We start from the raw sequence: 25,951 nt of genomic DNA on the forward strand, positions 1-25,951 counted from the left end.
ATCTCCTAGGACAGATGTGTCCAAGTGTAACAATGCAAAGATACACTATCACTGATCACAAGACCAGATCACCTGAGAATCTTCCAGTGCACAGAAGAAACATACAAGACCATTCCTGAAACCCAAGACTCCTCCTGAATTTCCCCCAGCTGCTGTTTTGTGCCTATGGCAAAGCCCTCCCTGAGCAACAAGGAAATAGGTGGTTTGGAGCAAGAGCCCTTACCTCCTATGTTGGCCACCCAAGTGAACTCCTCTTTGTAAAAACTGGTGTTTTGGCCTTGCCCTCTCATTTCAGTGGTAGAGTCTGAAGAAGACACACAGAAGTAACACCTCACAAAGAGAAGGAAAAGAACAGGTCATTAGCCTGGATACCAGGTTTCTGAGAGAGTATCTTTGGTATCTGTCACTTCTTCACCTCCTTCAATGACACCTTTGTCTATGTCACTGTTTGTCAAGGAAACCATCTGCCCAGTGACAGGTGGGACAAAGGTGAAGGCTGACCTAGACAAATCCTCACCATATACTTCCATGTTGGCTGGCCAGACGTGGCCCAGAGGTGCAACCAGCCAGGCATCACTGCCCTACATATCAAACTCTGGGCCACAGATGAACAGAACTAAGACCCCTGGACCTAGGGCCCAGTCAGCCCACTTGGGTATGATTGAGGACGTCACCCAGATGCTCACACAGCACCCACAGGAAAGGTGACAGTTGTGGTTGCTGACTCACCAGATGGCTTTCTGTTAATAAACTGCCATGATGGAAGCTAAAAACAAATTGGTTTTGGTGTAGCCAACTATGCCTTATAAAGAGCACCAGTGAGAGATGCCCTTCATTCAGTTCAACATGGACTCTGACATTGACAGCTTTAAGACCAGTGACTTTTTTTTTTTTTTTGACAGGCAGAGTGGACAGTGAGAGAGAGAAACAGAGAGAAAGGTCTTCCTTTGCCATTGGTTCACCCTTTAATGGCCACCACGGCCGGCGCGCTGCAGCCGGCGCACTGCGCTGATCCAAAGGCAGGAGCCAGGTGCTTATCCTGGTCTCTCATGGGGTGCAGGGCCCAAGGACTTGGGTCATCCTCCACCGCACTCCCGGGCCACAGCAGAGAGCTGGCCTGGAAGAGGGACAACCGGGACAGAATCTGGCACCCTGACTGGGACTAGAACCCAGTGTGCTGGTGCCACAAGGCGGAGGATTAGCCTATTCAGCCACGGTGCCAGCCAAGACCAGTGACCTTTAAAAATCATTTTCTCCTAAATAATGTAAGTTATGATTCAGTTTAAGAGTTTTAGACTTTTAGACTACCTAGCCAAGGAACATCTTTAGAAGAGTTTTCCTGATGCTAATTTCTAACTTACTGAGATATTATGTGAGGATATTTACAGGTAACCTCTATTGATCTGAATTGCTGATTTTCACTTTTCAGATCCTAGGCCTTCTAAGATTCTTTTTTCTTTTTTTTTTTCTTTTTTTTTATCTTTTATTTAATGAATATAAATTTCCAAACGACTCATGTGTTACAATGGCTTCCCCCCCATACCGTCCCTCCCACCCACAACCCTCCCCTTTCCCACTCCCTCTCCCCTTCCATTCACATCAAGATTCATTTTCGATTATCTTAATATACAGAAGATCAGCTTAGTATACCTTAAGTAAGTATTTCAACAGTTTGCTCCCACACAGAAACATAAAGTGAAAAATAATAGATGATTTTTTTTAAATGATGATGAAATCAGATCTGACCTATTGTCATGTTTAATCCCAGTGAGAGTCAAGTTGGGAATTGATAATTTCTTTCTTTCTTTCTTTTTTTTTTTTTTTTACAGAAGATCAGTTTAGTGTACATTAAGTAAAGATTTCAGTCGTTTGTACCCCCATAGAAACACAAAGTGAAATATATTGTTTGAGTACTCGTTATAGCATTAAATCTCAATGCACAGCACGTTAAGGACAGAGATCCTACATGAGGAGTGAGTGCACAGTGACTCCTGTTGTTGACTTTACCAATTGACACTCCTGTCTATGGCATCAGTAATCTCCCTATGCACCAGTTATGAGTTTCCAAGGCTATGGAAGCCCCTTGAGTTCTCCGACTCTTATCTTGTTTAGACACGGTCATAGTCAAAGTGGAGGTTCTCTCCTCCCTTCAGAGAAAGGCACCTCCCTCTTTGAAGACCTAAGATTCTTTTTTCTCAAAATGCCTAAATCTGATCAACTTAACCAAAAAGTTTTATAAAAGAGAGAACTAATGCTGTAAAAAGATTATACCAAAAATGTTGCTTTTGCATCTGGAAATACGAATAAAATGTAATAAGACAGAATAATGACACTGGAAAAAAATCTGAAATTTATATCTAACTTTACTACCATCAATGTTCAGTAATTATATCAATCACACATTATTAAACATTATTCTTTCTAAATCCTTGAAGTCTTTTTAACTTATCAAGAATTATAAACCACATACAAATATTTATGTAATAAGGACACAAATTTATTATACTATGACTTTGATTTAAAATAGTCCCTTTCCAAATGTTTTATTTTTAATATATAATCCATTTTGGTATACATTTATATGTATATATAAATATATTAAATGAATATATAAAATATATATGTATATATACATATACACACACAAATGCCTGTGAACAGAACTTTTTTTTAAAGATTTATTTTACTTGAAAGTCAGAGTTACACAGAGAGAAGGACAGGCAGAGAGAGAGAGAGAGAGGTCCTCCACCCACTGGTTTACTCCCCAATTGGCCACAACAGCTGGAGCTGAGCCGATCCGAAGCCAGGAGCCAGGAGTTTCCTCTGGGTCTCCCATGTGGGTGCAAGGGCCCAAGAATTTGGGCCACCTTCTACCACTTTCTCAGGCCATAGCTGGATCAGAAGTGGAGTAGCCAGGTCTTGAACCAGTGCCCATATGAGATGCCGGCACCACAGGCGGTGGCCCCACCTGTTAAGCCATAGTGCCTATACTAATGTAGAACAACCATGAGTGACTCATTTCAAGACTTTACTTTTAGGCTGGCACTGTGGTACAGCAGGTTATGTTAGAGTTGAAAAAGCGTCCACCACCCCAAGAACGACTCCAAGAGGCTTTCTCTCATGCAATTAGCAAAGGGTAAGGTTTATTGATGATCCAACATGTTGGGGCCCCTGAGCATAAGAGAACAGGCAGCCCCAAGAAGTAGAGAGTTGGGGTTTTTATACACATTTAAACAAAGAAAATCAATCATTGCATAGATCAAACAGTCGGTGCAGAGTAAACAACTGATACAAGTTAAGTGATTTTACAATCAGTTGATTTATGAATACAGGGAGTACAGGATATCGAGTAAGGGCTTGATTAGACATCAGAGAACCATATGGCCTATACAGGGAGGATCAAAAAGCCTCCTATTACCAAAAGGGAGGGCCACACAACAAGGTTACAAGAACTGCCTCGATGGTACCTAGGAATGCAGCCGAATGGCGATAAGGGACATATGGTGGGGTCAGAGTTCCAGGAGCAAATAGATTTCTTAGTGAAGGTTTGTTAATTTCTAAACAGTGACTCCTTCTATCTTACTTAGGTGAAACTAAGGTTATGTCTACATTGGGGTAATTCACTGACTAACTAACTTTAAAGAGAATGGCTATACAGAGCAAGTCTAACAAGGTCAGGAAGTTCACCAGAGAAGGGCAGGGGGAGCGGGAGTGGCTTTTAACTTTTTAACCCTTCAGTTACATATCTGGCTGCCAGTTTAAGTCCTGATTAGTTTTTTTTTTTAATATTTATTTATTTACTTGAGAGGCGGGGACACAGGTAGAGGCAGAGAGAGAGAGGTCTTCCATCCACTGGTTCACTCCCCAAATGGCCGCAACGGCTGGAGCTGTGCTGATCTGAAGCCGGGAGCAAGGAGTCTCCTCCAGGTCTCCCACACAGGCACAGGGGCCCAAGGACTTGGGCCATCCTCTATTGCCTTCTTAGGCCATAGCAGAAAGCTGGATTGGAAGGAGCAGCTAGGATTTGAACCAGTTCCCATACAGGATGGCGGCACCGCAATCAGCAGCTTCATCCACTATGCCACAGCACTATTCCCTGCTTTGCTTCTGATCCAGCTTTCTGCTCACTCACCTGGGTGAGCATCAGTTGATGCCCCAGGTGTTTGGGACCTGCTACCCACATGGGAGACCCAGATGAACTTCTACTTTGTCCAGTCCTGGGTATTGCGGTCATTTGAGGAGTGAACAAGTGATGAAAGATCATTCTGTTTCTGTCCCTCTGCCTCTCAAATAAAATAAGCAATTCTAAGAAAAATGTCCCTTTTCTGTACTTTAGTTGGAAATGCTACTTTTAAGAGAAATGAGGTGAAGACTGGGATTCATTTGAAAAGAGGTGAATGGAAACCTAAGGAATAGTTTGGGAATACTTTTCTTCACACTGAAAAAAAATCACTATGCTAAAAAGATTTTGAATGATGTAAAACTACAGCGATAATACAGGGGAAATTTTAAATATGATCATTTATATAAGTAGTTATACATTTTTAAATCAATATGTAAGCATCTCTTCAGGAGAATTTCTATCAATCCAAGGACTGATTACACCATGAATTTCTACAGGCATGTTTGACAGGCAAAGGGATGGGGGTGGGAAGAATGAAAGAAAAAGAAAGAGCCTGCATCTCTTGATTCACTTACTAAATGCTGGAACAGTCAGGGCTGTATTTGGCCAGAGCTCTGTGCTGGGAACTCATTCCAGATCTCGCACATGGACAGCAAGGACCTAAATTCTTGAGCTGCCTTTCAAGGCCCATACTGGCTGTAAACTGGAATCAGGAATCAGAGTCTGAATCTGAACTCAGACCCTCCAATGTGGAAAGCAGATATCGTAAATGGCATCTTAACTGCTATTCCAAATGCCGGTCCTCTACATGCATTTTTAGGTTTACCCAGACTTTTATTATCTTTGCTGGATTCTTAATTTCATCATTGCATGTTAGGTTACTTTATTAATTCTTAGCACATGCCAAGTGTTTAACATAGTACCCAATTCTTTATAACATGGTCTTTCAGTTGCATGTAATCCAAAGTTCTTAAAACCATTAACATTTATTAATCTTGATAAACAATCCTTACTAGAAATAAATTATAGTAGGATTATCTTCTAAACATAATCTACCTGGAACATATGTGTAAGAGAATAAAGGGTGGGGCAGACAGGGAATAAAATGCCCAGAAGAATCTCCATCCAAAAGCAGTATCTTTGGGTCTGGTGGTGTGGGGTAGCAGATAGCACTGCTGCCTGCTATGCTGACATCACTTATGGGTGCCATTTCGTGTCCCAGCTGCTCTGCTTCTGATCCAGCTCTCTACTAATGGCCTAGGAAAAGCAGCAGAAGATGCCCAGGTGCTTGAGCCCCTGCCACCCACGTGGAAGACCCAATAGAAGACCCAATAGAATTGCTCCTGACTTCAGCCTGACTCACCACTGGCCATTGCACCCATCTGGGGAGTCAACCAGTGTATAGATCTCTCTGTCTCTCTCTCTCTCTGTAAATGACATTCAAATAAATTTTCTTTTTTTTTTAAATCCAATAGACCTCAATATTTACATCGATCCCTAATTTGTAAATGAGCCTTTCTGACTGCCTGATATCAAGGTCCCCTGCCTTATACACCTCAGGTCTCTTTGTAAAGGAGTAATACATAAGGCGTCCATTGCCTTGTCATTTTTTAATTCAGAGAGGGAAGTATCAAAGAGAATGTCCCACAACAAAGCACTTTAGCAGGATCACTGAGCTGTTGGATAATATGGGCAAGAGCAAACCTGACTAGAAGCTCCCATTGGGAGAAACTGACTTTGACTAAGAGGCCTCCAGAGTTACAGAGGGAGGAGTGATTTGGTTCTCTCTGGTACAGGATTTACAATATGACTCTGACATCTCACTACAGAGATCATCCTTGTTATTTTTGGATTTTACAGTTCCCTGCATCCTGATTCTCTTCACTGTCATAAGAATATAAACCATAAATGATACTTCTGGCCTCCTGAGATTGTGGATCTAGTTTGAGCATTTGATCTAGTGATTGCTCTAGTGATTAAGATATAGGTTTAAGATGCCCTTGTCCCATATTAGCTACCTAGGTTCAAATCCTGGCTTGGCTCCCACCTCCAGCTTCCTGCTACTGTGCATCCCAGGAGACACCAAGTTAGGACTCATTTAATTCTGTCTCTGCCACTTACATGGAAGAGAAGAACTGTGTTTCCTGTCCTTGGCCTGTGCACTGCAGAAATTTATATGTAAGTTGGGCTGGAAGGTGGGAGACTTCTCTGTTTCTGTTTCTCTTATCTCCCTGTCTCAAATTTAAAAAAAGGTGTCAATTGTCTTTCCAGCTAAATTTTTTTTAAGATTTATTTATTTGCAAGTCAGAGTTACACAGAAGAGGCAGAGAGAAAGGCAGAGAGAGAGAGAGAGAGAGAGAGAGAGATCTTCCATCTGATGGTTCATTCCCCCAGTTGGCCACAATGACCAGAGCTGTGCCAATCCCAAGCCAGGAGATAGGAGCTTCTTCCAGGTCTCCTACACAGGTGCAGGGGCCCAAAGACTTGGGCCATCTTCTACTGCTTTCCCAGGCCATAGCAGAGAGCTGGATTGGAGGTGGAACAGCCGGGTCTCAAACCAGCACCCATATGGGATGCTGGCACTTCAGGCCAGGGCATTAACCCACTGTGCCACAGCACAGACCCCTCCAGCTAAAAATTTTAACAAGAGTCAAGAGAAGTTGATGGTTCATTCAGCCTATCATCCTTTGCAGCTGCTGATCTTATATAGATCAATGTGCTTAGTCTTCTAATTTCCAGCTTTTCAACTACATCCACAGCTTTTTAAAATTAACACTTTGGGTACTTTTAAGACTTACCTATGGTCCCCAAACAACTCAAGTTTAAAAATTAAACAGATGGCATTGTGGCATAGCAGGTTAAGCTGCCACCTGCCCCACTTCTGATCCAGCTCCCTGCTAACGTACCTCAGAGTGCAGTAGAGGGCAGCCCAAGCACCCACATGGGAAACTTGTAAGAAGCTCCTGGCTCCATGCTTTGGACTGGCCCAGCTCTAGCCATTGTGACTATGTGGTGAATGAACCAGTGGATATAAGATCTCTGTGTCTCACTCTCTCTGTGTAACTGACTTAAAAATAAATAAATACATATTTTTAGAAAGCTAAACAGACCTTAATTTTTGTATTTTTAAAATTATATTAATCCACTTGAGGGACAGAGAGCTTCAGATAGAGCAAGGGAGGGAATCCCATTGGGTGGTTCACTCTTCAAATGACTATAATGGCCAGGGATGGACCAGGCTGTATCTCAGAGCCATGAACTCAATTCAGGTCTCCAAATGGGGTGGTGAGAAATCAATGACAGCTGTGCATCAGCAGAAAGCTGGAATTTGGAGTGAAGTAAGATGCAAACTTAGACACTCTAGCATGGGATTTAGGTGTCCCAGGTACCATCTTAACCACCAGGCCAAACACCTGCCCCAGATCTTAGTTTAAATCATATTTGGCTGCTTAGTAACAATGATCATTGATAATAATCTATACTCTCTTTATCTAGTTTTCACTATCTGAAATGAGATAATAGAGGTATAATTAAGCTCAAAATATGCACATGGAAGTCCAGTCAATAGGTAGTAGGGATGCAAAATCAAGGTTTTGGCTGAATGAGTTCCAGTTGATTACAGAGTACTTCCCTTTCAGCAGAGCTCACACATGAGTGGATCTAAAGTAGCAGACACTGACATACATACAAGGAGCTCACCACAGGGTGCCTCCACATCTTTGTCATCATGCACTGCTCACAGGCTACATGTAGCTGCCTCACAATCCGAGATGATCACAGTGCTGTCCTGGTCGAGTCTCCAAATCCAGTATATCCTTTCAGTCATTAGGCTTATTCTTGATCAAACAGAAAAGTACAGTAGAATGGGAAAATTAAAAATAATAGAAAATCATGGCTATGACATCAAAACAGCATCCAGTAAAAATGAGTTACATTTATTGACTGAGTCCATAATCAGATCATTTAACTGTAGTAGTCTTGAGTCATGAGAAAAAGAGCTGAAGGAATGTTCTGAATGTGTGTATGTGTACATATAAAACTACACAACTCATTCCCTATAAACACTCATAGAACTTTCTGCAGAATCACTCCATAAATCACCACGAACATTAATAGGGTAAGACAAAACTTTGCAAGCAGTAAAGTCTTGATATTTACCTTCCTTCTAAAGGAAACACAATGAGTGTGTCCATGGCTAAAGTGAAGTGCTAGAGGCTAATTCAAAGCATAGCCATTGAATTCTGCATGATATACTTTGACTTTTGAAACACAGGCCCATAGTAGACCTCCTCCAAGAAGTTAAGCACAAAATCTTTTTTTTGGGGGGGAGGGGACAGGCAGAGTTAGACAGTGAGAGAGAGAGAGAGAGAGAGAGAAAGGTCTTCCTTCCATTGGTTCACCCCCCAAATGCCGCTATGGCTGGCGCACTGCGCTGATCCAAAGCCAGGAACCAGGTGCTTCCTCCTGGTCTCCCATGCAGGCGCAGGGCCCAAGCACTTGGGCCATCCTTCACTGCCTTCCCAGGCCACAGCAGAGAGCTGGACTGGAAGAGGAGCAACTGGGACAAAACTGCACACCAACCAGGACTAGAACCCAGAGTGCCGGCACCTCAGGTGGAGGACTGGCCTAGTGAGCCACAGTGCCGGCCTAGAATTTGAGTCTTATACTATACCTCCCAAGCTAAAGTCTTTGCCATACAGGAGCCCCTGAGAATTCTACATTACAAAGCTGCAGACTATAAGAGCCACATTTTGTGGGTAACATTTCCATATGTTTAGTCCACATATACAAGTATAGCCTGCCTTTGTTTTTATAACATATATTATAAAAAAGAATGTAGCATCTGTGAGCAATATATAAAAGGAATCTCTTACTGCACTAAAGTATGTAATTCTAATGAAATCTGATTGGAAAGGACACAGAACTGACTCACAATCTAATGTGTCAGCAGCTAAAAGCTCAAAATGGATAAAAACCCTCTTTGGTAGTAATGCTTGTCCAGAGCCCCCTTCTTCCTGAAATGTTTGTTAGAATACTACTAGTCTACTATTAGAATAACAGGATAATAATTCTTTTTTTTTTTTAATTTTTATTTAATGGATATACGTTTCCAAAGTACGAATAATGGATTACTATGGCTTCCCCCCCATACCGTCCCTCCCACCCACAACCCTCCCCTTTCCCACTCCCTCTCCCCTTCCATTCACATCAAGATTCATTTTTGATTATCTTAATATACAGAAGATCAGCTTAGTATACATTAAGTAAGGATTTCAACAGTTTGCTCCCACACAGAAACATAAAGTGAAAAATAATAGATGATTTTTTTTTTAATGATGATGAAATCAGATCAGACCTATTGTCATGTTTAATCCCAGTGAGAGTCAAGTTGGGAGTTGATAGTTTCTTTTCTTTTCTTTTCTTTTTTTTTTTTTTTTTTTTTTTTTTTTACAGAGGATCAGTTTAGTATGCATTAAGTAAAGATTTCAACAGTTTGCACCCCCATAGAAACACAAAGTGAAATATATTATTTGAGTACTCGTTATAGCATTAAATCTCAATGCACAGCACGTTAAGGACAGAGATCCTACATGAGGAGTGAGTGCACAGTGACTCCTGTTGTTGACTTTACCAATTGACACTCCTGTCTATGGCATCAGTAATCTCCCTATGCTCCAGTCATGAGTTTCCAAGGCTATGGAAGCCCTCTGAGTTCTCCGACTCTTATCTTGTTTAGACAAGGTCATAGTCAAAGTGGAGGTTCTCTCCTCCCTTCAGAGAAAGGTACCTCCTTCTTTGAAGACCTGTTCTTTCCACTGGGATCTCACTCACAGAGATCTTTTGCCAGAGTGTCTTGGCTTTCCATGCCTGAAATACTCTCATGGGCTTTTCAGCCAGATCGGAATGCCTTTAGGGCTGATTCTGAGGCCAGAGTGCTATTTAGGACATCTGCCATTCTATGAGTCTGCTGAGTATCTCACTTCCCATGTTGGATCACTCTCCCCTTTATTTATTCTATCGGTTAGTGTTAGCAGGTACTAGACTTGCTTATGTGCTCCCTTTGACTCTTAGTCCTTTCATTATGATCAATTGTGAACTGAAATTGATCACTTGGACTAGTGAGATGGCATTGGTACATGCCACCTTGATGGGATTAAATTGGAGTCCCCTGGTATGTTTCTAACTCTACCATTTGGGGCAAGTCAGCTTGAGCATGTCCCAAATTATATATCTCTTCCCTCTCTTATTCCTACTCATGTTTAACAGGGATCACATTTCAGTTAAATTTCAACACTTAAGTAATTCTAATATTTTTATAGATGGAAACTTCTATTAACAAAGCACACTTCACAGTTCCTTGGTGCTTGCAGTTTCCCAGAATAACCAGCACATAATAGCGAAGAGCAGTGAATGTTGGGGCAGTGTATTCTGGTTTTCTACTGTCACTTTAGGGGTGCTGTGTCTCAAGCCCTAGCAACAACAGAAAACCTGAAGAATACATCTCTTGATTCTGAGACCTCAAAAGTATCTGGAGATAAGTGGTAAGAGATAAGTGGCGTCACCTCAAAAAGACCCACATAAGGGCAGGTAAAGCAGGATGGACCACTAAGTATGACTTCAAGTGACTTTAAATTGCTGTTTCCAGTGCTGTTACTTGATGTCTGAGGATGTCTACTCTTTGTCACATTCTAGCAAGAACATGTGCATTCTCACCAATAAGGTGGTAATATGCCTACAGTGAGGACATTCTGGCCAGGGGCATTCCTGTGCTACAGACTGTGCTATAGACAAGGGGACATTTACTCTAACACATCATGCACCATAATGAAGTTGCCATAGGTTTTGAGGACAGATTAAGAAGGAAAAGACATGTAAGGGAAAGAGATGACAAAGTGCATGCCTAGTACAAGGCCAGATGAGAAAGTACTCCTAGGAGTCTATGTCCCAAATGACTTCTCCATTGCACCTGAAAGTATAGGAGAAACTGAGCTAAATTGTTATGTGATACTTGTGTTCTCAGCCTTCTCAACAAACTCATTTCCCTTTCAAAATGAAAGCAAAAGTTCTAGGTTCTGATGGAAATGTAAAAACACAAAATGGTGACAATGGTGTAAGGGCTGGGAACAGGGGATGCAAGCTGGAGGGTTCTATTTAACACATACCAACACTGTCACAGCAGCCTTGGCATGTGGAGGTGAGCTCTATTCATTAAGAAAGGGGCAGGTGCCATTCACATGTCTACACAACTGACTTAGCCTTGCACAATAACCATCTTAATTATCGTCATGGGAAGGACACAAGTGAAAGTCACTTTTCACCAAGAGGGGGGAGAATGAAAGGGGAATGCCAGGAGAAGAGGGGGACCCTGACACAAGGAAGACTGTGACAAAGACTCACCCTGGAAAGGAATGTGTAGATTTTGGAGAGAAGGCTGCTAAACAATAAGATTCTGCCCTCTAGGGGCATGACACTGGTATGCCAATCCCCATATTCAATGCCAGGGAGTGACTGGATAGCATGTATGCTAGAATACCAGGGTCACCAAGGATATCCTAGCTCTGTCCCATGCACTGTATCTGAGCTCTCCAAAGGGCAGTTACCATCCTTGGCCAGCAAGTATATCCGTATGGAACTTCCCCAAACTGCAGGTGTACTTTCAACACCTTTCTCAAACATTCCATCTACCCCTTTCCTATTGTGCTTCCTGCCTCCCCACCCTGCCCCAGACATGTCTCCTTAGGAAGAGACTGCCCCGAAGAAGGAGGGATCCCTCAGAAATTCAGGCCTCAATATCACCCCCACCTCCCTAACCCTTGGGATGAATCCAGCATGAAGAAACCAGTGCAGGGTACCTTACCTAGGAGAATTTCAGACAGGGAGTAACTTTCAGCATATGCAGTGGACAAGAGGCACAGCACCATCCCTGCCTGCTGCTGTGTGTATCAGAGCAAGTCAGGGCCTGGGGCAGGAGCACAGGGCTGTGGCATGAGCACAGGAGATGCAAGATTCTTACTCTAAAACTTTTGAAGAAAGGAAATGGGTTCATTTTGGGTTAAGTGTAAAGAAAGAAGGGTGGAGGACAGAGGGTCAGGGAAGGAAATGCACATTTTTACATTTTACATTAAAAGGAAGGTTTGAAAAATTGGCTCTTCACTTAAAGACATAAACAGACTTTGGAGAGTAGTGTTGGAAAGACAACTCACTATGTGCAATGGAACTGTAATAAGACTGTCAATATATTTTTCAGCAGAAATTTTGCAGTCCAGAGGGAGTGGTATGGTTTATTCAAAGTCCTGAAAGAAGTAAACAAGAAAATGTGAATCAATGTATTATTTTCAGTGATCCTGTATTTCAAAAATGGAATACAAAGAAACTTTATTAAAAAAAAAAAAAAAAAGGTAAAGGTGTTTATCACCATTCACTGGAAAAACTGCTACAGGAAATTCTTCAAGGGGAAGGAAGAGGATACTAACTAGTATAAGGAAATCATGTGAGGGGCCGGCATTGTGGCTCACTTAGTTAATCCTCCGCCTGCAGTGCCGGCATCCCATGTGGGTGCTGGGTTCTAGTCTTGGTTGCTCCTCTTCCAGTCCAGCTCTCTGCTGTGGCCCGGGAAGGCAGTGGAGGATGGCCCAAGTGCTTGGGCCCTGCACCCACATGAGACCAGGAGGAGGCACCTGGCTCTTGGCTTCAGGCCAGTGCAGTGCTGGCCATAGTGGCCATTTGGAGAGTGAACAACAGAAGGAAGACCTTTGTCTCTCTCTCTCACTGTCTATAACTCTACTTGTCAAAATAAAAATAAATTAAAAAAAAGAAATCATGTGAAAATACAAAGCTCATAAGCCAGTGTGCATACAGTATCAGATTCAAACCACTAATATTCTAATTATGGAAGACTGATAAATTTTATCACTAGTAAAAGGTTAAAAGACACTCTATAGGGGCTGATGCTATGGCATACTGGGCTAAGCCTCTACTTGTGGCACTGGCATCCCAGGTCAGCACCAGTTCTTGTCTCAGGATCATGTCTCGGCTAATCTGCTTCTGATTCAGCTCTCTGCTATGGCCTGGGAAGGCAGTAGAAAATGGCTGAAGTGCTTGGGCCCCTGCACCTGCATGAGATATCTGGAAGAAGCTCCTGGCTCCTGGCTCTTGGCTCCTGGCTCCTGGCTCCTGGCTTCAGATCACCCCAGCTCCAGCTGTTGTGGCTATTTGGGGAGAGAAGCAGTGCACAGAAGACCTTTCTTTCTTTCTCTACCTCTCTCCATCTGTATCTCTACTTCTTAAATAAAATAAATAAATAAATGAAAAATAACTATAGCTGTAACATTTCCTAAATGATACAAAGTATAAGGTGAAAATGTGACATTCCAACATAAAATGTAGGAGGAGGGGGAGTAAAAGGATAGTCTGTGAATGATATCAGAATTAAGGCTCTCAACCTAGAGTTTTTTTTTTTTTTAAATAGAAGAATTAGGAAAACCACTAGGCAAACAACTATATCATGAGGGATCTCTTAAAAGTTCAGGAAAATGTGCAATTTCAAAATATTTTTCACCAAAATCAACTTATATTTTAATTCTAATTTCATTAACTTTTTGAAATAGAGATAATAAAAAGATTTTTTAAAAGATTCAAAGTATGTCACTATAGAAAATCATCAAGTCACAAAGGATATTGGTTAGAGATGAAAAAAAGATGAATTTATAAAACAACAGTATTAGTAAAATAGTAATGAATCCTCACCTCTTAATAATTATTTTGAATGTAAATGAATTCTCTAAATAAAAGGCAAACAATGGATGGAGAACAAAAAAAAGATAAAGATATGACTATATAGAGGCTACAAGAGGCTCATTTACTTTAAAGGGCATTTATAGATTGGAAGTGAAGGGATGGAAAGAGATAATCAATATAAATGAAAAGCAACAATAATCAGACGTAACTATAAGTCAGATCAACTAAATCAGACTTTAGACCAAAGTTGTAACAAAGAGACAAAGGTCACTGTATAGTGATAAAAGTATCAGTTCATCAAGTGGATATAAAATTGTACACACACCTAAACTCAGAATATCTCTCTGTCTCTAAAACACAGGAATACATATAAGAAATTTAAAGGAAAACAGACTATTACACAATAAAGGCAGGGATTTCAAATCCCCATTTTCAACAATAGATCATCTAGATTGAAAATCAACAAGAAAGCATTGGGACTGAATTATGCATTAGGAACAAATGGTCCTACCAGACATATACAAAACATTCTGGGGGCTGGTGCTATGGTGTGAGCTGAGACTCTGCCTATGATGCAGGCATCCCATGTGGGTGCCAGTTCTAGTCCTGGCTGCTCCTCTTCTGATCCAACTCTCTGCTATGGCCTGGGAAAGCAGTGGAGGATGGCCCAAGTGCTTGGGCCCCTGAATCCGTGAGGGTGACCTGGTAGAAGCTCCTGGTTCTGGGCTGAAGATTGTCTCAGCTCCGGCCATTGCAGCCACTTGGGGAGTGGACCAGCAGATGGAAGACTTTTCTCTCTGTCTCTCCCTTTCTGTAGCTCTGCCTCCCAAATAAATAAATAAAAAATAATTTTTTGAGATTTAAAAGCAAGATTTATTAGAGTCAAAGACCTCATGATAAAACTGGAAGCTCCCAAGGACAAGTACTTCTGACCTTGCTAAAGGTAACTTTTGGGATAAATAAAATCTAGAAAAAGAACAAACAAAAAAAAACATATTTTGTCTAAGAACAATACAATAAAATCAAAAGTCATCCAAAGTACACATACAATATATGTGGTCATACATTAAGCCACAAAAATAATGTCAACAAATTTAAGATTAAAATCATATCAAGTATAATTTCACACCCTAGTGGTCTGAAAATAGAAATTAATAATAGGTGAATTAGAAAATAGACAAATATGTAGGAACTAAGCCATATACAACCCTAAATAACTACAGGATCAAAGAAAAACTAAAGAGGGAAGCTAAAAATACCTTGAAGAAAATAAGGAAACAGCATACAAAGCTAATAGGATGTAGCAAAATGAAGTACAATATCACCACAACAAAAAAGAAGATATCAAATAAACAATTTATCTAATGTTATAGCTCAACAAATTAGGAAAAACACTAAAGAAAATCAGCAAGAAAAGGAAATGACAGAGATTAAAGAAGTAATTAAAAATACATTGTGGGGGGCCACACTGTGGTATAGGGGGAAAGCTGCTGACTGCAGTGCCAGCATCCCACATGGGCAATAGTTCCAGTCCCAAATGCTCAACTTCCAATCCAGCTCTCTGCTATGGACTGGGAAAGCAGTAGAAGATGGCACAGGACCCTGGGTCCCTGCACCCACTTGAGATACCTGGAAGAAGCTCCTGGCTCCTGGCTTCAGATCAGCCCAGCTCTGGCCACCACAGCCATTTTGGGAGTGAACCAGTGGATGGAAGACTTCTCTCTCTCTGCCTTTGCCTCTCTGTAACTCTGCCTTTCAAATAAATAAATAAATAAATCAAAAAAGTTAAAATAAAGCCCTCATTTAAACATCATAAAAATAAAACTACTTATGATTGAATTAACCAATAAGGAGAACGATCTGTATACTCAAAAGTGTGACATATGAATAAAGGAAATTGAAGACAGCAGAAACAATGGAAAGCTAGTCCATGTTCATAGATCAGAAAAATAATACTGTTAAAATGTCCTTCCTACCCACACAAAACAATGTAGATATTTAATGCAATCCCAATCAAAATTTTAATGTCATTCTTCACAGAAACAGAAAGCAATATTAAAATTTGTATAAACAGGAAAGATTAAGAATCACCAAAACAATCTTTAGCAAAAACACCAAAGCTAGATGTATTACAAAGCTACAGCATGGTACTGGCACAAAAACAGAAACATTGACTGATGGACTAGGACGGAAAGCCCAGACATAAACCTAAAAATTGACAATTAACTGATTTTCAAATAAGGTACACAAATGTAGTAAACATAAAATGTAGTAATAGTAGTCTCTTCAACAAATCCTGCTGAAAATAATGTGCCATCCACATGCAAAATAAATTGGCTACATCTAAATATTTATATGCAATCACTAAAAAATAGATTTCATGCTCAAACATAAAATTTAAAACTAGAAAAGTACTAACAGAACAGGAAAAAGTCCCAAGACATCAGTCCAGAAAATGATTTATTGGATGTAATGCCAAAAGCCAGGCATTAAAAGAAACACAGATTACTGGGATTATAGGAAATTAAAAAATATTTATACTGCAAGATAAATGACAAAGTGAAGAGAAAAGCCACACATTAGAAAGAGGCTAACAACAAATATGTATAAGGGAATCTTTATTAAAATAGGAAAAGGGCCCAAATAGACATTTCTCAATAGAAGATATATAAATGGTCAACATATGAAAACATCTTTGATATTATTAATGATGAGACACAAATAAAACAAAAATAATGTATCACTTTTCACCTGATGGAATAGCTACTATCAAAAAGATGCAAAATAGTTAAGTGTTCATAAGTACAATAGTCTCTGGAAATGTAAATTAAATCAGATAGCTTAGAAAGCAGTATGAAGTTTCCTCTAAAAACATAACATAGAACTTGCATTGGATTTATTAATTCCAAAACTAAGTATATATTTGAACATGAAACCATTATATTTAAGATATAGCTGTACTCCCATGTAGAGTACATAAGAAATAAAATCCATGAATATGTTCACCAACACATGAATGGACTTAAAATGTATTCTACTCAGATTGAAAAAGAAGAAAATTCTGTCACATGACAAGATACATGAATAGAGCACATTATATTATGTGACACAAGTCAGGCACAGAAAGGCAAATATATTATCTTGTTTATATCTGAACTCTGAAAAGCCAAAATGCATATAAGATTCACTAAGTCATAAAACAGACTAAATAAATGTTAAAAGGACTGAACTCACAGAAGGTATTTTCTGATTATGAAGGATCACAAGAGAAAATTAGGGGCACACATTTGCCCTAGTGGTTAAAATGCCCCTTTAAATGTCCATGTCCTGGATTTGAGCCTTTGTTCTGCCCAATATTCCAGCTTCCTGAAAATGTGCACACAAGTGATGGATCACGTACCTGAGTCTCTTCCGTGCATGAGAGAGACAGGAATGGAGTTTCAGGATCTAGGCCTCACCCTGGTCTGGCTCTGGCTGTTGTGGGCATCTAGGGAGTAAACCAGGGAATGGGGGATATTTTAAAAACAATATCTGATATCAGTAAACTACCCTTCTACCTTAAGAAATTAGAAAAATTGGAAAAAGCTAAAGCCAAACCAAAGAGGAAAAAGATATATAGAGAGTAGAGTGGAAAAAGACAAAGAAACGACGGTGCAGCGGTGGCTACTTGCAGGTAGGGAACCAGGGGCTAGGGATGATGGCACATTGTGAGATCTTTCTGCTCAGCAAGATCCTGCTATCTCTGCACCCAGCCATACCGTACAGGATCTCTCCTTGACCCCAATTTGCTCTACTCATTCCTGTCTCACTTTTGCATTCTGCTGATTCCTCTGGGACAGGCCATGCAAGATTCACAACCCACTTGCTTCTGTCCACCCAACGCCTGGCAGGCTTGCTTAGCTTGCAGTGTCAAGAAATGTATAGTGTGTAAGCCAAGTTCACACGTAAGCAGCTTGAGCATGTTTGGATCTCCTGGATACTAACAGTATATCTGCAACCCTGGTAAGAGAAAGAACTACGCTACTCACTGATAAATACAGAATTTCTTCATCAGGAAAATGATCCCCATGTCTCATCTGGAGACCAGGGGATATGCAAGGATCTTGATGAACATGGTATGAGTGGTGGTCAAGAAAGGCAGAGAAATCAGAACCCTAGTCCAGTCACAGGAGCAGCTGCACACATCTCAGAAAGCAAAAGCAAATGAGGTCCTACCCACTGCCATTGGTGGTTACTGAACCAGGTGACCAGGTACTGAAACTGCTCCACCTCAGGAGACAGATAAGATGCACAGTGTGGACAGAATGTGTGCAGCCTCATCCATAATCCATGCTGCACTCACAGTGAGTCCCATCATTCCCAGTCACTCCTTCCTTCTACCCCTTGACCTCATTTTTGAGACATGCAGGCTCAGGAAGAAGGCCCTGAAGTCACTACCTTCCCAAGTAAACCTGGCTTCAGCTCTGTCCAAATATATACCTCCCCAGTTCAACCCACTCCTGATCCCTCTCGGAGCCTGGGTCTCCCAACTGCCTGAAAGATACTCTGGGGAGCAGAGATACTCTGCAAGACGCTTGTCTGATACAAAGCAGTTGCAGGACGGGACCAGTGCTTTGGGATCATATCTTCCCAGCTTGGTGAAAAATTAAAAAATGAGCATCAATATTTGGGGCATCCAGTTTGAATAACTAAAGCTTCCATGTCCAGGTCCTACTTTTGTTTTCTTCTTTTCTGTTTCTTACCCTTGTTTCCTTGCTGTACTCCATCTATAAACCCATGGAGAGAGGTGACTATGTCTCCTACTACGATCTGCCAGCCCCCTTACACTAGTTTTCACTTTATATATGTGAGTTGACAGAAATATACAAAAAAGTATAGCTTTTAAATACACTTAATTAAATTTCTTAAAACAACTGATCTTTCTCAGTCTCTAAAAAAATTATCTTTAAGTCAATTCTGAGGAAAGAATAGCTATCTCGCCTTTGTTTAATTTTTTACAAAACACAAATAAGCATTTATTTCCCTTTAAATCTGTTTATTCTTGTATTGCAGGTCTGCATCTCATGACTGCATTTGGGGGATCCTCAAAGGCCATGACTAGGGCTAATGTGCTTTTCCCAAAGGGCAGCAGTGGAGGTGGGAGGGTGATTTGCAGGACTGTCCTCAGCATGCACAACAAGAAAGGCGTGACTACAGCTAGAGCACCCATCAGCATGTAGCCTGGTCACCTGGGAAGACCTGGGTGAAGTGTCCGTCCTGACTGGGGATCTGCTGAGATCTAAGCTAAAAGCAAATCCAATCAGAAGTCAGAGAGGACCTTGTGGTTGGGAAACAGAATTTCACAGCAACTTTGAATGAAACTGAGGATCAACATGAAGGGGGATAATGACAATAAAACGACTAAAATCCAAGTAAAACTATTATAGCACCAGACACGACTGTCTTTATGTACAAGGGTATCCAACAGGGTCAGAGAAGGAAATAGAGGTCAGACTCGGACCAGGATTCCAGGACTAACGGGAGTAACCCGTTTCAACAAAGTGCAGACAAAAAATAAAACGCTGGCACAGTCAGTGACAACAGAACACAAGGAGGATGGATGCACACAGGAGGGCCTACCATGGAGACTGCAGATGCCTGAACCAACTCTCCTCAAGACCGGGAGCGCAGGAGGAACCGGGAGAAGCGCGCAGCACACCCGCTGACTCCTCCTAGTCCCAGCCTCCGACTTAGAAGGCGCTGACGGACCTGAGAGGCTCAGGCTGAGGGCTTCTTCCACCACCACAGCTTTATTCCTGGCTCCAACTTGGAGACCACCTCACGGCTGCTAACGCAGGAACCTGTTAGGAGGGAAAAGAATCCTTAACGCCAGGCTCCTGCGGCCACTGGACCGCCGCCGCGCGCTTTTCGCCAGTTCTGCTGCGCCTGCGCGGAGAGGCCGGCAAACCCGGCGCGCTTGCGTCACTTCTCTCTTCCAAGTTCCCGGGACGGTGCCGCTCGGCACCTGCGCGGGACAGCCGGCGGCTCAGGTTGCAGGCTCCTAGGCGATACCTGCTGTCAGTCAACGGGTCGTTTCTCCCGCCAACCCTCCTCCTTCCAGTCCCTCAGGGAGGCGCGGTGGAGCCCGCCCCAAGGTCCCCCGGGTGCAGGAGAAGTGGCTATGCGGCCACGGTTCCGGGATTCCCGCCCGAGACCCGGACGGCCGATACAGGTCCGTCCCGTGGACAAGGGCTCCTGCTGCACGACTCGTGTGCTCTCCAGGAGCCCCCCCCCCCACCATCCCCGTCCCAACCCTCAGCCACCCCAGCATCTTTCCAGGGCTTCCCCCGCTGCTGAACCCCTTGCCTTCTGCCCCCTTTCTGTTTCCACTCGCTGCAGATTCTGGGAGCCCGTTCAGTCTCTACCCGGGATGCCCCGCCCCCTACACTTCCCTGCTACCCCTACCTTTAGTCTGGGGCTCAGGCCACTGTTTGAAGGTCACCCTCTGGGTCCCCTAAACTTACCCCGTAATCACTTGCAGACTCTGGTGGTCCCTCACCTCTTTCCAACTTAGCCCTTACGTACTTGTTCCTCCCCATCTTGCTAAGCCCCTTGGGTTTTTGACTTTGCAAATACTTTAACAACTTACTCCTCACCCCTCTTTCTCTTCCTAGCCTACCCCTGAATTGCGTCTCTTCCCTGGTTGGAATTCCAGCTCTCTACTCCACTTCATCCCCCCTAAGGGCTCTTTCAGTCCCACGCTGTATTCCTAGTCTCCTGTTTCATGTGTAGCAGTCTAGAGCCAGGCAGTTCTGGTCTCTTTGAATATTACAATTTCTGCCGCACTGTGGGGAGTGCTGGGAGACAGACAAGTGCACCGAGGGAGGAGGGGAAACATTTATCCTCTTCAGAAACTCAACTGAAAAGAGGGTATTTATATATGTGGGCAAACACAAAAACACTCCCCACCTGCACTCGGTCTGGAGGTTTGGAAAAGCTGAGAGTATTTATATGGTCATTTGGGGGTGGGGGTGCCCTGGAGATCTCACTGATTATAATTAGGAAAGGGTTGAGGAGAAACAACTGCAGCAGGCAGTTCTTCAAACACAATCTAGTCTAGTTGTACTTCATGCTGGCATTGTGGCCCAGCAGGTTAAATCTCTGTGTGCAGCGGGTCCTGGCTGATCCACTTCCAATCCAGCTCTCTGCTAATGCACCTGGGAAAACAGAAGTTGGCTCCAATATTTGGGACCCTGCTACCCATGTCAGGGAGACCCAGATGGAGTCCCAGGTGCCTGGATTCAGTCTGGCCCACACCCAGCTGTTGTGGTCATTTGGAGAGTGAACCAGCAGATGGGAGAGCTCTCTAACTGTTCCTTTCAAAGAAAGCAAGAAAAGGGGGAGGGGTGAGAGAGAGAGGGGAAGAGGGGAAGGAAGGAAGAAGGAATTTGTCATCATTAAGTCAAGTTCTTTGAAAGACAATGGCTTGGGTTCAGGAGTTGTGCAACAGAAGGGCCAGTTTAAATCCTTTGCTGGAGACTGGGGATACTCACATCCTTCATGGACTCAAATCCTATACCTAAACAGAATTACACCTTATAAGGTAGCTACTTGCTTATCAAATGAGATGAAATAGGTAGATTTGGGTGTGACTGGGGAGTGTCACTCACCCCAGCATGGCAGGCTGCTGTAGATCTCCAGCATCACATACAGGGTCCTCTGAGAATTGTCCAGATGCTGTTACTCACATTGGGTGGACATAACAGTCTGGTCTTATGACACCAATATCTTTTACAGAGCATTTGTCTTCAGCATTTCAGCTCTGGGTCACAAAACAGGTAAATAGGGAATCCATTCTCTCAGTGTGTTTTACGTGTCTCTAATGTAAGATGAAGCCTATTTTGTGCTCTGTATGCTGACAGTAAGAAAAACACAATGGAAATATATTCCATCTGTGTTAATGTTGTAATTGCAAATATACTATAAAAGTTTTTCTTATATACCTAGAACTAACCTTTCCCACAAGAAAGGAACAATGGAATTCTGACTGTGTTAAGAGATCACAGTGACAGGCTAGTGGGGCCACCATGCGGCTGGCCAGGGGCACAGTGGGAAGTGGTTGGAAGGCTAGCCTCAGTGCTGTGGGCATCTGTAGGTGCCTGCATGTGACAAAGTTGTGGCCCTTGGCAGTTGGGAGTGAAAGGGTGGGGTAGCCACCCAGTGCCTTCAACTAGGTGCTGCTGTAGTTCATGGTGTGCCTCCTGTCCAAGAAGCTGCTCAATTTGAGGCATCAACAAATGAATTGATTAATGAAGAGTTGGGAATAGCTTATCCCATCATTGATGGGATTCCTAATAGGATACCACAGGCACTAAGGATGATCTATCCAGATAAGAAGAAACAGAGCGGTACTAGATCATGATTTTTAAAAAACACAGCAACTAAATGTTGTTAATACCATATCCATTGCCGGCGCCGTGGCTCACTAGGCTAATCCTCCGCCTTGCGGCGCCGGCACACCGGGTTCTAGTCCTGGTCGGGGTGCCAGATTTTGTCCCGGTTGCCCCTCTTCCAGGCCAGCTCTCTGCTGTGGCCAGGGAGTGCAGTGGAGGATGGCCCAAGTGCTTGGGCCCTGCACTCCATGGGAGACCAGGAGAAGCACCTGGCTCCTGCCTTCAGATCAGCATGGTGTGCTGGCTGCAGTGTGCCAGCCGCGGCGGCCATTGGAGGGTGAACCAATGGCAAAGGAAGACCTTTCTCTCTGTCTCTCTCTCTCACTGTCCACTCTGCCTGCCCCCCCCAAAAAGGCTAAATACCATATCCATTTATAAAACAAATCCTCAATTAGAGAGATATGACACATTATTCTTTTAAAAATGTTTATTTATTTATTTTATTTTCTTCTGAGCCAGAGAGAGAGAGAGAGAGAGAGAGAGAGAGAGAGAATCTTCCAACCACTGGTTCAAATGGCTGCAACAGCCAGACCTGGGCAAGACCAAAGCCCAGAGCACTTATGCCATCATCTGATGTCTCCCAGGATGCATTAGTAGAGATATGGATCAGAAGCACAGAGGCTGGGACTCAGGCCAGGCACTATGATGATAGGTATGTGAATCCCAAGTAGTAGCTCAACCTACTTCTCCACAGTGCCTTCCCCTGGTAAATTCTTTTTAGCTTTATAAGCTATATACATTTCAGCTCAAAGGAAGCATCAGAGTTAACAGGGAAGTACTGGAAGATAAGACTGCTCCATCATCACAATCCTTTAACATTTTATATGAGATATTAGTCAATAAGAGAAAAATAATTGAAAATTATTATGATTTGCATACAATATACACCTGCAAGACCCAGATGATCTCCTGAAAACTACTATCAGGATGATTCAATAAATTAGAATATAAAAGTAATATAAAATCATCATATCAGAGTGGGAAATTAGCAAAGCAACTAGGATGCCCATGTCCTACATTACAGTGCCTAAGTTTGATTCTCACATCTGGTCCCTGACTCTAGCTTCCTTCTAGTGCTGGAAGTGTATGATTCAAGTGACGGTCAGTCACATGGGGACCTGGATCAACTTTGTGACTCCAGGTTTTTACGTGCCTAGCCCCAGCCCTAGTCACTTTAGGCATTTGGGGAGTGAAGCAGTTGATGGGAACTTTCTTTGTCTTCTTATTTCTCTAAGAAAAATCAATAAATACATTTTTAAATATTTATTTATTTATTTGAAAGCCAGAGTTACAGAGAGAGAGGAGAAGCAGAGAGATAGAGAGAGAGAGAGAGGTCTTCAATCCACCGGTTCACTCCCCAATTGGCTGCAATGGCTGGAGCTACACCAATCTGAAGCCAGGAGCCAGGAGCTTCCTCTGGGTCTTCCCACGTGGGTGCAGGAGACCAAGGATTTGTGCCATCTTCTATTGCTTTCCCAGGCCATAGCAGAGAGCTGGATTGGAAGTGGAGCAGCCAGGACTTGAACCAGTGCCCACAAGGGATGCTGGCACTGCAGGCATTGGCTTTACCTGCTATGCCACAGTGCTGGCCCCTCTTTTTCTTTTCAATAAAAATTCTAAAAATTGAATGCTTACAGTGACTATGCTGTTTGTGCTCTATGCCTGCACATTGGGCCAGAGAAACAGATAACTTTCTGCTTAACTCGCAGGTCTATGGATCAAGAAAAGGCACATCTGGACATAACATAATTTCCTGGCATCACTCAGATTCTAAATTTGAGTGCATAGTGATAAATAGATGGCACTTTAGGGCTGTGTTATTGAGTATGAAATGTGGTTAAAATACATGTTAGAGGAGAGAAATACCCATGTGTGGGGACCACTACCCACTCATTTTCAGTGTTGTTTCCTGTGAGAGGATCACATACTCCCACTCTCACTCTGGAAAAAGTCAGAGAAGGGCAGAAAAATGACTCTGGTCAAGCAAATACAGTGAAAGGGACGTGTTTCACTTCTGAGAACAGCACACTTTTGGTTCCTTGCCCTCTTTAGTCACAATGATCAGCAATGTTCTAGGAGAGGCTATTCTATCAGCCTGAACTCAAAATGAGATTTGATATACATCTTGAATGTGGAAGCCCTGAAGAGAGTAAGAGTCACTGCATATCAAACCATAATCTAGTTAACTGCCCTGATATCCTGAGAAATCAGCAAAAGAGCACCAGTTGAAGCAAATTGCCTCCTGGGATATCACTGCAAGTCTATGGATTGGGCCTGTGGACTTTTCAATAAATTTTCATGAATACATACATGGAATAAAGCTAAAGGTGATTCCACAGTTCACAGAAAGTATACAAAAATTTGAGAAATATGTGAACTGCCTGACTTATTAGTATCAAAATTTCTTATAACAAAATTAAAGAAATAGGAAACAAGGTAAAAAAAAAATGACAAGTTACACCACAGATTATTTAGGTTCCTGATAATAAAATCAGACATTGATACGAAAAGGAAGGAAATGGCATCTGAATGGAAAACTGAACAAAGGATTACAGCTTACTTCCTGTTTTGCAAAAACCAATCTTTAAAATATAAATTGCTGTAAGAAAGGAAATACAGGGGCTGGTGCCATGGCTCACTTGGTTAATCCTCTGCCTGCAGTGCTGGCATCCTGTAAGGCACCAGGTTCTAGTCCTGGTTGCTCCTTTTCCAGCCCAGCTCCTCTTCCAGTACAGCTCTCTGCTGTGGCCTGAGAGGGCAGTGAAGGATGGCCCAAGTGCTTGGGTTACTGCACCTGCATGGGAGACCAGGAAGAACCACCTGGCTCCTGGCTTTGGATTGGTGCAACCCCGGCCAAAGCAGCAATTTAGGGGGTGAACCAATGGAAGGAAGACCTTTCTCTCTCTCTCTCTCTCACTGTCTATAACTCTACCTGTCAAATAAAAAAAATAAATAAATAGAAAAGGAAATACAAATTAAAATTATACAGTGTATTGTTTCAACTAATATGTTTCTTAGATTCAAACTTTTGTGTCTTGTTTTATGATTCAATAGTTAACTATGATCATATTTTAGCTCTAATTGCTAAACATACCCCATATTGGACCAATCTGTGTCAGTACTATTGTAATTACTGTTATAAAAACTACCATAAACTGTCACCTTTGTGGCACTAGTGGTTTCTTAAATTGATTCTGTACTTCCAAACTTTCCCTGAAAGAGACCTAAAGAAGAGAAAATCCAACAGATTGGCAACTGTGGGAACTCAACCCAGAGACATTTTTCATGTTATGAGAGTTTCCAGATTCTGAAAAAGTTTAAGGTAGAAATTAATTCAAGGTAAAAAAGGGTGAAAATCAGACTATTTCATTTATTCTCATCTCACTGAGGATACAAAATTATATCAGGGAAAAGGGCAACTTTAATGAGATCTCAGATGAAAACACTGGATATTGTGTGATTGGGGCAGTATCAGACTTCCCTGGAGGTGGGGGTCCGAAAATATGCAAAGTAAAAACAACATTTTCCAAATTTGTGGGTTTGTCCTGTGGGGCCCATGCTGTCAGGATGGTGGGGCGATGGTGTTCCTTGACAAGAAGCACCAGAGACAGTTTTGGTGAACATGTCTGTTTATTAGCAGTTAGGCACAAGCTTTTAT

At 42.3% G+C, this 25,951-nt stretch overlaps 1 long non-coding RNA gene across 4 annotated transcripts; it reads right to left on the bottom strand.

Annotated features, from left to right (window-relative positions):
* Window positions 1-280: 280 nt before the first annotated feature.
* Window positions 281-19,843, bottom strand: LOC149119364 (uncharacterized). Of its 4 annotated transcripts, none has more exons than XR_016228755.1 (3): window positions 19,481-19,843; window positions 17,262-17,348; window positions 281-330 (listed from the first exon to the last, which is right to left on the bottom strand). It is a non-coding gene; the product is annotated as an uncharacterized LOC149119364 (long non-coding RNA). The 4 variants fall into 4 exon arrangements; XR_016228756.1 differs by lacking the exon at window positions 281-330 and adding an exon at window positions 7,863-7,959; XR_016228757.1 differs by lacking the exon at window positions 281-330 and adding an exon at window positions 12,152-12,417.
* Window positions 19,844-25,951: the final 6,108 nt, after the last annotated feature.

The sequence above is a fragment of the Oryctolagus cuniculus genome, chromosome Y, assembly GCF_051225735.1.
Source record: "Oryctolagus cuniculus isolate XC-2025 breed Fujian yellow rabbit chromosome Y, ASM5122573v1, whole genome shotgun sequence".
NCBI lineage: Eukaryota > Metazoa > Chordata > Mammalia > Lagomorpha > Leporidae > Oryctolagus > Oryctolagus cuniculus.